The following is a 12,494-nucleotide window of genomic DNA, read 5'->3' on the forward strand; positions in this document are numbered from 1 at the left end:
CCCATATACCGTTAGCATGGCGTCCACCACTACAGCTGCCACATTCAATGCACTTATACAGGTTTTCGCCATCGAAGAGATTTCTTGCACCCTTGTGTCTGACAAGGGGCCCCAATTCAGGGTAATGGGCTTTGAACAGTTGTGGAACGCCAGTGGGATTAAACACCTGTTTATTCCACCTTTTCACCCGTCCTCCAAGGCGAAACAGAGCAGATGGTGTGAATGTTTAAACAACAAATGTTGAAAACAGTGGGCACATCCTTCATTGCAGCAATACTCACAGTCTTCCTGAGTTGTTACAGGACCATCCCTGGCCATGATCACAGCCTGATGGAGCTCCTCCACGGGCAACAGCCCCATACTGTCCTTCACTTCCTGGCATCACAGCCCTTGGAACCCCAGATCTGACATGCTGGACAATACCCCCAGAAGTCTGAGCATATTCATCTAGAGCAGTGATTCCCAATCTTTCTCAGACTATTACCTGAGTGCACTTAGACATCAGCTAATACCCCACCCTTCCCCCCTGCCGTCTGTTGCTCCCTCCCCCCCCCCCACATTATCACCAACTTTAGCACGTAAATAAATTGCAGAACGAAGTACTTTTCTTGGAACACTTTTCTTTTTAAACTGATAAAAGTGAATTATATTTAGTTTGTGTCTGTATGTGTGTTAGAATGAATGACCAGGGAAATCGTGGTATGTTGCAATTGCTACCCAGAACACATTCTCAGATAAGAAAGCTAAATATCCACAGATGACAGTACACACTTGTTGCAAAACGTACTTCCCCCGCATAACTCCTTCCATTCTGGCACTTCTTGACCTGAGCACTGCAACCCCACTAAAAAATCGACCAAGTTAAAATGTGTCCACTATATTTACTGTTTGTAAATCACTTGATTGCTGATCTCCTTACTTCTGAACTGGCAGAAATTGGAAGACTTCAGGCTGTTAATGCTGAAACTGGAAGACTTCAGGCTGTGCCTGACTATAGCTACTAATGGTAATAACAGCAATAATAATAAAAAAATAATAATGCTGTAGTGTAGTAGCCCTCATGTAGTTACTGTTGTGTCATGTTGTCAATTAATCATTTATCTGTTTCTAAGCGAGTAATGAAGCAATTTCTGGACTACTGCAGGTACTACTATCGACAACTTGGAGAAGACATTTTCTTGAGATATTTAGCATTTGTTTACTATAGCCTCACTTTTATCATCAGGAATGTACAGGACAAAGCACAACATTTGTGTGTAGGGAGTGGACTATCTGAGGAACCTTTAACTTCCACCACAGTAATGCTACTAATTAAGAAAAAGTTATTATTGATAGTTTTTAGCCCTCAGAAAATTTCATTTTCCCCTCAGGGTGTAACTATCCACAGGTTGGGAACCACTGATACAGAGCGAAACCTTCACAGATGGCGGATGCCGGCTCCAGTGGTGGCCACCCACGGACGGCGCCTTGTGACAGCTGACACTCAGGGGGGCTTGGAGCATCACCACACCACCAACTCCATCTTCGTCTACTGACTGTGCCACCACTCGTGGGACAGTTGGAGTTGTAACACCCACCCTTGCAAATCCCTCAACCACACGGGTACAATTTGCACTACAGGGCTCCGTTGCTAGTTCCTGTGGATGCACGTATGGAGACTGAGACCTCACTGCAGCTTCCATTCACTCAACAGTCGTCCCCCACACCACCATTCCGCAGCGCATTGCTCGACCCCCCATGTTCCTTCCCCCAGCTGGCAGGCTTCTCTGTCGGGAGGCCAACAGTGCCACCTGTTCACCTTCCGATACATCGTCCAGAGCGCTTCAGACCCTACGGACCCATTTTATGGGGCAGATATTTGGTATCCCAAACTGACACATTCGAAAGCCTGACATAACGCCTCAGTGCCAGGTGGGGGTCATGCCCCAGACGCTAGCCTAAGCCTATCGGCGCCCGTGGCTCCTCTATAAAGCTAGCAGCGCATTCCTTGTATGCGGCGTTTCTTGGTTCCAGATTTTGCTACGCCTAGGTTCTCCATTTGGTTACCACTCCGGACTTGTCATTCTGTCGTGTTGTGTCATTATCCGTCCATTGCTGTTGCTTTCTTTCGTGGTTTTCGGTAACTCACTGTCGACACCCTTGGCTGGTCCGACAGCAGCCCCTGGTCGAGTTCCAGTTCTGGTGCAACAGGGTTGTTGTATGAAAAAAATTAATTATATAGAAATCAATTAGAAAGTTACTATTAAACGGGAAATTTAGCATACACGTTCTTTTTATTTCCTAGTGTTAGTGCAAAGGTGACTCAGTGGCTCAGAGACAGCCAGACTACAGATCCAAAGGTCTCCGATTCGATTGCTGGTCAATTCTAGGATTTTTATCTGTCACTTATCACTTCTTTTACCTCTGGCAATATAACTCTTTGGGTATGTCAGTTGAAAGGTCAGAGGAAGGCAACAGAATAACTTCCCAGGCAGGACCAAGACACTATGGTATTCAGACCAATCTTTAGACAGATGACTGCTTTACTTATTAATATCTCCATATATAACAAGTATCTCTACACATGATAGTATTAGTTTAAAATAATGTGTAAATATAGATGATCTTTTAAGTACAAAAAATAATTTATTGTTAATTAACTTTAAAAATTATTGTTAGTAACTCATAAATTCAAGAAAATGGTGGTAAAGAACTCTGAAAAATTATTGCTGATAAATAAACTACAAAATTTTAATAAAAACGTATTGCAAAAATAAAATAATTGGGGATAATCGTAAGTTCGTATATTACATCAATTTTAATATTGACAGAAAAGCCTGATCCTTTGGCTGCAGAATACAAATCACTAGGCTCATGCAATTGCTCTACAGAAAAAGAGGACGAACTTATTGATGATAATCCAGGAATTAATTTGTTATTATTATTAATGCAAATACTTAAACAAAACTAATCCTCTCACTACGGTGAACAGACCTCGAATGACGAGGCTCATGCAATTGCTCTAGTAATAAAAGGAGGAGGGAAAGTGTTTTTTGACTGCCTATTGGTCTGGAGAGAATGGTCGAGTGTGAGGATGGCCTTCATTTCCCCGCCAATTTTATTTCATGCTATTGCCTAAAATGCTTGGGCGGGATATCAGGTTACATTCTAATCTTGAAGGCACGACATACAATTGCCCGAGATGTGTGAGCAGGGTGGGGAGTTTCTCAGGTAACACTGAATATAAGAACACTAATATAAGAACTGTAACCTGACGCCGGAAATGACCTTACATAAGATCGTACTCTGACCCAGAAATTTCTTTGGTGACTGCATTGTTGTGTGCCTAGTGGACTGACGTTTACATAATATTTTAGGGAACAATTTGTGCCGGGAATGTGTAACTCTTCTTCGAAAAACAGTAGTACAACCAGGAACAAGGGTGCACGTTGGCCAGACAAATCACCCATTGAACAAGTGCAGGATATAATTGGTCGTCAAAGTGTTAGTCTCGGCCCTCCAGCAATCACTGGAAAAGCTCTAATGAGCTGCACACGTGAACTGTTAGGAGGGAGATTCTCCAGGATCACATGCACCACTTGGGGGTTTCGCACCGTACTGAATTCACGAAGTCAGAGATCATGTACAGTTAAGTAGTCCTAATCATTTGTTCAAATGTACAAATGTGTGTGAAATCTTACGGGACTTAACAGCTAAGGTCATCAGTCCCTAAGCTTACACACTACTTAACCTAAAGTATCCTAAGGACAAACACACACATCCATGTCCGAGGGAGGACTCGAACCTCCGCCGGGGCCAGCCGCACAGTCCATGACTGCAGCGCCTGAGACCGCTCGGCTAATCCCTAGCGGCCTAATCATTTGTTTATCGTTCACGCTCTTGATCTGTAGTACAAAGAACCCACTTTGGTAGTCGCGGTCACTAACTCACGCTTTTCCGGTGGCGCTCAACTCACATCCTGGTAGTGGCAGCGAAAACTTGTGTGCGAATTGCCAGACGGGGATCTGAACGTACTTCACCCGAAGGCAGGTCTAGTACCCTATATTATAATAGCCTGCCCGGTAATTTGTCAATCAAAGTCAGTTTCAAAAATTACTGTCTGAATCAATAAATGCTTCAGCTTGATTCATTTCGAGTAAACAGAACTGCTGCGTTGCGTCCAGAACTTCGTCAGACATGTCCGAAGCGCTGCTACGTTACACGATGAAATCGTTCTACAAACCTTCCACTGCCATTTGCGGTAACGCGTTTATTTTCTGCCGTTCGGAATGATCTGTAGCAAGCACTGTATGGAAAACAGCCGTTTATTTATGGAATCTCTTACGGTGGGGAGATGTGTACAGGGAAGTCTATTTGTAATTGTAAATCTGTGTAGCGAGAACAGAACAGGGGATACACGAGGATAAAACGCTGCATTAAAATGATGGAGAGCTCGAGAGAAGCTCTCAGTCGTATTATAGCTGCCGTGTGCCGGCGTGGGGCACGTTAAGTGTCCCTGGGGAGAGGTACGGGAGGGGCTTCCCTCTCCCTCCCACCCCCTCCCCCTCCCTCCTCGCCGTGTTCCACACGCTCTCCCTCTCGCACACTCTCGCTGTCCCTCCCTACCACTCTCGCTCACACACACACACACACAGATACACACGAACGGTTTTATGGCTGCTACTACGGAATTCCGTGACGTCATAACGACGTAGTAATATCAGAGGAGGACGGAGATAGTCCCATTCATGAAAAACCAGTACGTGGCGTGGCGCGCAGCCGCCAGCTCGGCGCGTCGAGTGCCGGCGCAGAGGGGCTCTCGTCAACAAGTGAAGCGCTGTTTGCCGTCCGCGTAAATGACAAATTAGCGCGCTGTCTGCCAAGGGGGACGGGGGACGGGGAGGAAAGTGTTTCCTACACAGCGCACTCCTGGAGGCGCGTCACTAAGCAACCGCGAAACAGCAACAGTATGGCGCACTATGGTCAAAGGCAACATAAACGAACTTTTTCGTTTTTCAGTTTACGTCGTTAAAATTTCCATACGTTACTTGGGAATGTTGCCGAGGAAGGAACAAGTGATTTTACTAACAAAGCAATGCAACTGAAAAACCGTTGTTAGTTAGTTACATCTTCCTTTGATCATTTGAATGATTCTTTTATCGAAGTGATGTGGAACGAATAAGTGTAGAGGAAATGCATACATGATGGGTGTTAATTTCAATGAACGCCTAATTTTTTAGTCCTTTTAGGTCTTTTTTACGAGCTACCAGTTTTTAAATTAAAATTCGTCCATGGAATATAACGAGTTGTCTAGGAAAAATGAGTTTAGATTCTATGTAAACTTCGCTTTGCTACATGTCCCGACATTTCATGTTACCAGACAAATGATCGAAGATTTTACTTGCTGTAAGAACGGGTAATAAAGGTCATTTTTCCCTCTAGTGTTGTAGCTGTGGACCTCACTGTTCTCAAATTGTGATTTATAGTTTGTGAGAATTTCCTTAGCGAATATATGTATTTTGACGGTGCAGTTAAAATGGCTAGCTCCTAGAAGAGGTACCTACATGACGTCCGTGGATGAACACCACGTATTATTCTTACTGCTCGTTTTTGTACAATCAATACTTTCTTTCTAGGTGATGAGTTGCCTCAAAAAATTATACGACATTATTTAGTGAAAATATGCAAAATACGTCAGTAGCTTAATCCGTTTGTTTCCAACGCTAGTAACTACACGAAGAACAACAGTTGCTGAACTTAATTGTTTGACAAGGTCAGAAACATGCTTCTTCCAGTTCAAGTTTTTATTAACATGTACCGCCAAGAATGTGGCGCATTCTACCCTATTGATGCTGTGTTACACTAAGTTCCCAAAACAACAGCCGGTGGCTGCCAGTTATTATGTGCTGATGTAGTACCGCACACTGTAAATACCACACTAAAATTATGTCATTTCTCTTCAAACGCGATCCGGAAACCGCACTAAAATTACGCCGTTTCACCTAGACTGCGTGCAGGCATGCAAATAAAACAGATGAAAATAAGTTCTGTTGCGCTCCCTCCGCAATGCCCAGAAACCAGTGTCGGGTGCTGAATGGTGGTCACCTGTGCTACTATCAGCTCACAGTCAGACAAGCGATGGCAGCTGTCTGTTTTCGACTACGCATGTCCTGACGTGATTTCATCCCTTCTGACACAGCTCCAGGTTGGTATTTTTCTTTGAAACTGTGTGCAAAATAGTCTACAGGCATAGAGCATGAGGAGCCATTGTTGTAACCGCACCGTGGCTGAGTGGTTTAACATACGGACTGGCAATTTCTGGACCCGGTTTTGATTCCCTTTTTTCATTATTCCTCACAATGTTAAACTACTAAGTATAAAATTTAAATATATTTAAACAGTTCAATTTATATATGTAAAATTAATATATTCAACATAATTACGATTACTACACGTCTAAGTGAAAAGGCTGGCCAGCCGGTGTGGCCGAGCGGTTCTAGGCGCTACAGTCTGGAACCGCGCGACCGCTACGGTCGCAGGTTCGAATCCTGCCTCGGGCATGGGTGTGTGTGATGTCCTTAGGTTAGTTAGGTTTAAGTAGTTCTAAGTTCTAGGGGACTGATGACCTCAGAAGTTAAGTCGTATAGTGCTCAGAGCGATTTGAACCATTTTTGAAAAGGCTGTAGACCACCGCACTGTAGCATTTTGCATGAGCCGCCACTGCCCGTGGGTTCCTAAGCTGAGATGCTTTGCGCAACTGAATACGCATGCATTATAAAGCGTTAGCTTTGTGTCCTAAAGTTGATGTAGAATTAATATTTGTGCTTACTTTAGGACCCTCATTCTAGCTTTTGCGAGTTTCACAGCCTTCTGGACAGTTTTGTGTTTTCCTTAAGTCATTTGCCACTTACTACTGCTCCGTCTCTAATGATCTCACCGTTCGCTCTGATTATTGAAAATCTCTACTTTCTGGATGCATAATGTAAATAGTTCACAGCCCCTATTAAAAATTTATTGAGTTTCTATTTACAACATTCATAATGCCACACCTCTCATTGCAAAGATTATTTCATGCAGTAAAACGTCCTGAGACATTATGGACGATTGTTGCCTTTTTAAATTATAGTCACGTGTGAGCTGTCCGAGACTCTTCTAGATTTTAAGGCTGTAATAATCTGGAAGGCTACATAGCTACAAGGAGAAGCGTAACTTAGCACAAATGTATTAAAATGAAGTTCAACATTAGGTTAGGAAGAGTTAGGCTCATTAAGAAGAAACTGCTATAACAGGTAGATATAAACGAGGTAAGGCATCAAACAAGATAAACAAACTAATTATACGTTCTTGAAATTTTAGACAACATAGTCCTATGAAGGCCGAATCAGAGAATATTTATCATTCTGTTATCGTTAACATAGATCGGCCAGCATCGTGGGGTCCTTGGGATTCTCGAGGAATTTATACTGCTCTATGCTGTACCTAACGAAAAAGAACGGTCGGTAATACTTTGTAAGAAAGAATGCAATCCTGAAATATTATTTCCAGGAGAAGTAATTATACCCATTGTGCACTTGTAAACCGGGAAATGACGGTACAAAAGCAGCGGCAGTATGATGGAAGTAAAACTTACAGAATGTGGCGTACAAAGGTCACACGGAATACTTGGTGTTCATACAACGCTGTAGTATTTATAATCTGCAAGAGGTGGAACCGTGACTTAAATAAAAGACACTAGAGAACAACTAACGATAGCTGAAACTGCCAGAAACATCGTAAGTATAAATAAAATCAAACCAAGGGGTCAAAGTAAACACATAAACTGATCAAATAAAGAACAAAATTCATTAACATAAATAAGACTTACTAACTGTCATGTAAGGGTTTTAACAAAACTCTCATTAACAATCTCAGGTCGTAAAGCAAAGTTTTACAAATAGATACAGAATGAAGCCATTGCAAGCTGTAAGGTTACAGGCAAAAGCAATAAACACGACCTAACACTATTCCTAGAACGTACTGATTTCAAGACGAATTTCTGGATCTATTTCTATTAAATCTGTACTGAAAGTAGTTGAATAGATGTAATCCAATCTACATATATTAATTTATCAAGCAGAGTCTGGAGAAGGTGAAAGTACTACCAGACAAAATTATGTTATAGCTGCATGTCGGAAAACTAGGAATTGAAATCAGTTGGACTGGATGATTCTGTTCCACGAAAGCTTATTTTTGTTTTCTTCGAAACTTCTAAGTCATTGGACTGTGATGAGAGACGCGTCCTACCTCAACCATCTGTAATCTGCAAACAACACTATTTAGTTTTCTTCATGCACAACAAACTAAGAACAGATCCATTCAACAGAGCAAGTACTGGAATAGGACAGGCATGACGTGTACTCAGTATACTGAAAGAAAGATGAGAATAATAACAATGTGTTTATGGAATCTGTCGATGAATTCATGTACTTTAGAAGAGAGTGATTGGTGTTCTTTTTGGAAATTGTGTCCCACATTAAAAATAAATTCCCAATATCTCTGCAGTGAAAATTCAACAATCAGTGTGTAAAGACAGTTGTTGCGTACAACAGTACATACTGACCTACAATACGCATATCATTCAGAAAATCATGATCTTCCCGACTGGCATAAAAGAAACACGCTGGGACTAACGACAACGGTAAAAAAGATACGAGGTGTGTGAGAAAAGTAATGAAATTGATTTTTTATCTAGCAAAGTATTGTTTTTTTCAAACAACACTATTGTCCTCTTCAAAGTAGTTCCCTTCGGCAGCTGTACACTTGTGGAGTCGTTGTTCCGTCTTGGTAGCAGCGCTGAAACGCTTCAACTATTAAAGCTTTTGATATGTCCGTCACGTTCTTTAGAATGTTGCCCCAAGTCCGAAAATGACATCCTTTTATGACATTTTTCGGTTTCGGGAAAAGAAAAATGTCACGAAGACAGAGAACGGTGTACAGGTGGGCTGTGAAACAACAGGAACGCCTTTTGCCGTCAAAAATTCCGTGATCGAAGCGGTCATGTGACATGGGACGTTGTCATGGTGCCGCATCTACTTGCTGCAATGTCGAGTCTCACTCGATTCACCCTTTTACCGAGCGTTTCAAGGACAACTTTTGTTGAAAGATTGTCCTAGAGGAACAAATTCTTTATGCACATCAAAACGCAAATCACCATTGTTTTGATCTTTTATTTGCTCATTCGAGCTATTTTTGGTCGAGGAGATGTCTCAATGTGCCACTCCTAAATTTATCACCTGTGATCACATGACTGAACAATTCGTGGTCATTAGTAATCCTCTTAAGAAGAACAACGCATAAGGTCCTTCGAATATCCTTCTGCTCAGTTATTTGACGTGTGGTGAAGGTGTTTGACATGTCACCCATCATCCTTATTGTTAAACGTCGGTCTGATCTCACAAGAGCACACACAAGTTCGACGTTTTCGTCGGTTTTTGACGTTGAAGGTCTCCCTGACCGAGGTTCATCTTGAACGTGTTCAAGGCCTTCCAAAAATGATTAGTGCCAGCGAAAATCTGGTGCTCTTGATAAGGAATGTTCCCCAAATTTAACACAAAACTTGGTGGCATAACGTTGGTCTAAATGCCGTTGCTCCACTGTCGTAGCACAAAACAGAAACACAACTTCACTGATGGCGCTCTCAAAAATCACGTGATGGCTATACGGAGTGGAAACTCGGACTGAGCAACTGGGAAGGATGACCACAGCGGTCTACACAAGCAGAACAACACAGCGTTGCCAGATCCCTCGCCGTGTTGTCAGCCTCATTACTTTTCTCACACACCTCGTATGTGAATGGATAAGAGAAAAGTTTAAAATTGAGGATGTCAAGGTCTCTTACGAAATTGGCATATAATCAAGTGAACTAATGAAAGATAACATAAGAGAATTGTTTACTGAATTCATCATATTGAGAAGAAACATAGAAAACTATCTTATGGAAGAGACTTTTATCTACATGTGGACGAAAATGAGTGATGGTTACGTGATATGACGAAGTTTATTCAGCAACTTCTTTTGTTCAAATTTGAATATCGAATCACACAAGAGATTATGGAGACAGAATATGACGCAACCCTTCAAGAATATTCATGATGACAAGTCCTTTACATGGAAATACATTAGCCAATATTTTAATGACTGTAGCAAATATCTCTATCATCTATCAAAGTAAACAGAGATATAGACAATATGCATTACTGATAACCTAGACGCACCTTTGGAATGCTAGACACTGGCACAGAATTATGCAACTTCAGCAGAAAGAAAAAGTCGGTATGCTACCGTCGCTCGGAAGAGCACCTAATTAGGAAGGTTTTCTTGCTTTGCGCATAGCGGCACCTTCTCATTGCGATGTTGTAAGTAGGCTGTTTAGGTTTTTATATTGGTAACGCCACGTAGCGCTCTGTATGAAAATCACTGGCTGTGCTGTGTGCAGTCTGTGGCTGGTTGGCATTGTTGGAATATTCGCTATTGTAGTGTTGGGCAGTTGGATGTGAACAGCGCGTAGCGTTGCGCAGTTGGAGGTGAGCTGCCAGCAGTGGTGGATGTGGGGAGGGAGATGGCCGAGTTTTGAGAGCGAATGATCTGGACTTGTGTCCATCAGAGACAGTAAATTTGTAAGACTGGATGTCATGAACTGATATATATATATATACACTCCTGGAAATGGAAAAAAGAACACATTGACACCGGTGTGTCAGACCCACCATACTTGCTCCGGACACTGCGAGAGGGCTGTACAAGCAATGATCACACGCACGGCACAGCGGACACACCAGGAACCGCGGTGTTGGCCGTCGAATGGCGCTAGCTGCGCAGCATTTGTGCACCGCCGCCGTCAGTGTCAGCCAGTTTGCCGTGGCATACGGAGCTCCATCGCAGTCTTTAACACTGGTAGCATGCCGCGACAGCGTGGACGTGAACCGTATGTGCAGTTGATGGACTGTGAGCGAGGGCGTATAGTGGGCATGCGGGAGGCCGGGTGGACGTACCGCCGAATTGCTCAACACGTGGGGCGTGAGGTCTCCACAGTACATCGATGTTGTCGCCAGTGGTCGGCGGAAGGTGCACGTGCACGTCGACCTGGGACCGGACCGCAGCGACGCACGGATGCACGCCAAGACCGTAGGATCCTACGCAGTGCCGTAGGGGACCGCACCGCCACTTCCCAGCAAATTAGGGGCACTGTTGCTCCTGGGGTATCGGCGAGGACCATTCACAGCCGTCTCCATGAAGCTGGGCTACGGTCCCGCACACCGTTAGGCCGTCTTCCGCTCACGCCCAAACATCGTGCAGCCCGCCTCCAGTGGTGTCGCGACAGGCGTGAATGGAAGGAAGAATGGAGACGTGTCGTCTTCAGCGATGAGAGTCGCTTCTGCCTTGGTGCCAATGATGGTCGTATGCGTGTTTGGCGCCGTGCAGGTGAGCGCCACAATCAGGACTGCATACGACCGAGGCACACAGGGCCAACACCCGGCATCATGGTGTGGGGAGCGATCTCCTACACTGGCCGTACACCACTGGTGATCGTCGAGGGGACACTGAATAGTGCACGGTACATCCAAACCGTCATCGAACCCATCGTTCTACCATTCCTAGACCGGCAAGGGAACTTGCTGTTCCAACAGGACAAAGCACGTCCGCATGTATCCCGTGCCACCCAACGTGCTCTAGAAGGTGTAAGTCAACTACCCTGGCCAGCAAGATCTCCGGATCTGTCCCCCACTGAGCATGTTTGGGACTGGATGAAGCGTCGTCTCACGCGGTCTGCACGTCCAGCACGAACGCTGGTCCAACTGAGGCGCCAGGTGGAAATGGCATGGCAAGCCGTTCCACAGGACTACATCCAGCATCTCTACGATCGTCTCCATGGGAGAATAGCAGCCTGCATTGCTGCGAAAGGTGGATATACACTGTACTAGTGCCGACATTGTGCATGCTCTGTTGCCTGTGTCTATGTGCCTGTGGTTCTGTCAGTGTGATCATGTGATGTATCTGACCCCAGGAATGTGTCAATAAAGTTTCCCCTTCCTGGGACAATGAATTCACGGTGTTCTTATTTCAATTTCCAGGAGTGTATATATATATATATATATATATATATATATATATATATATATATATATATAAAATGACTTTTGAACACTATTAAGTTAAATACATTGTTTGTTCTCTATCAAAATCTTTCATTTGCTAACTAAGCCTATCAGTAGTTAGTGACTTCGGTAGTTAGAATCTTTTATTTAGCTGGCAGTATTGGCGCTCGCTATATTGCAGTAGTTCGAATTATGAAGATTTTTGTGAGGTAAGTGATTCATGAAAGGTATAGGTTATTGTTAGTCAGGGCCATTCTTTTGTAGGGATTATTGGAAGTCAGATTGCGTTGTGCTAAAAATATTATGTGTCAGTTTATTGATGATCTGAGTAAGTAAAGAGAGAAATGTCTGTGCACATTCAGTTTTCAGCTGTTTGAAAAT

The sequence above is a fragment of the Schistocerca cancellata genome, chromosome 5, assembly GCF_023864275.1.
Source record: "Schistocerca cancellata isolate TAMUIC-IGC-003103 chromosome 5, iqSchCanc2.1, whole genome shotgun sequence".
NCBI lineage: Eukaryota > Metazoa > Arthropoda > Insecta > Orthoptera > Acrididae > Schistocerca > Schistocerca cancellata.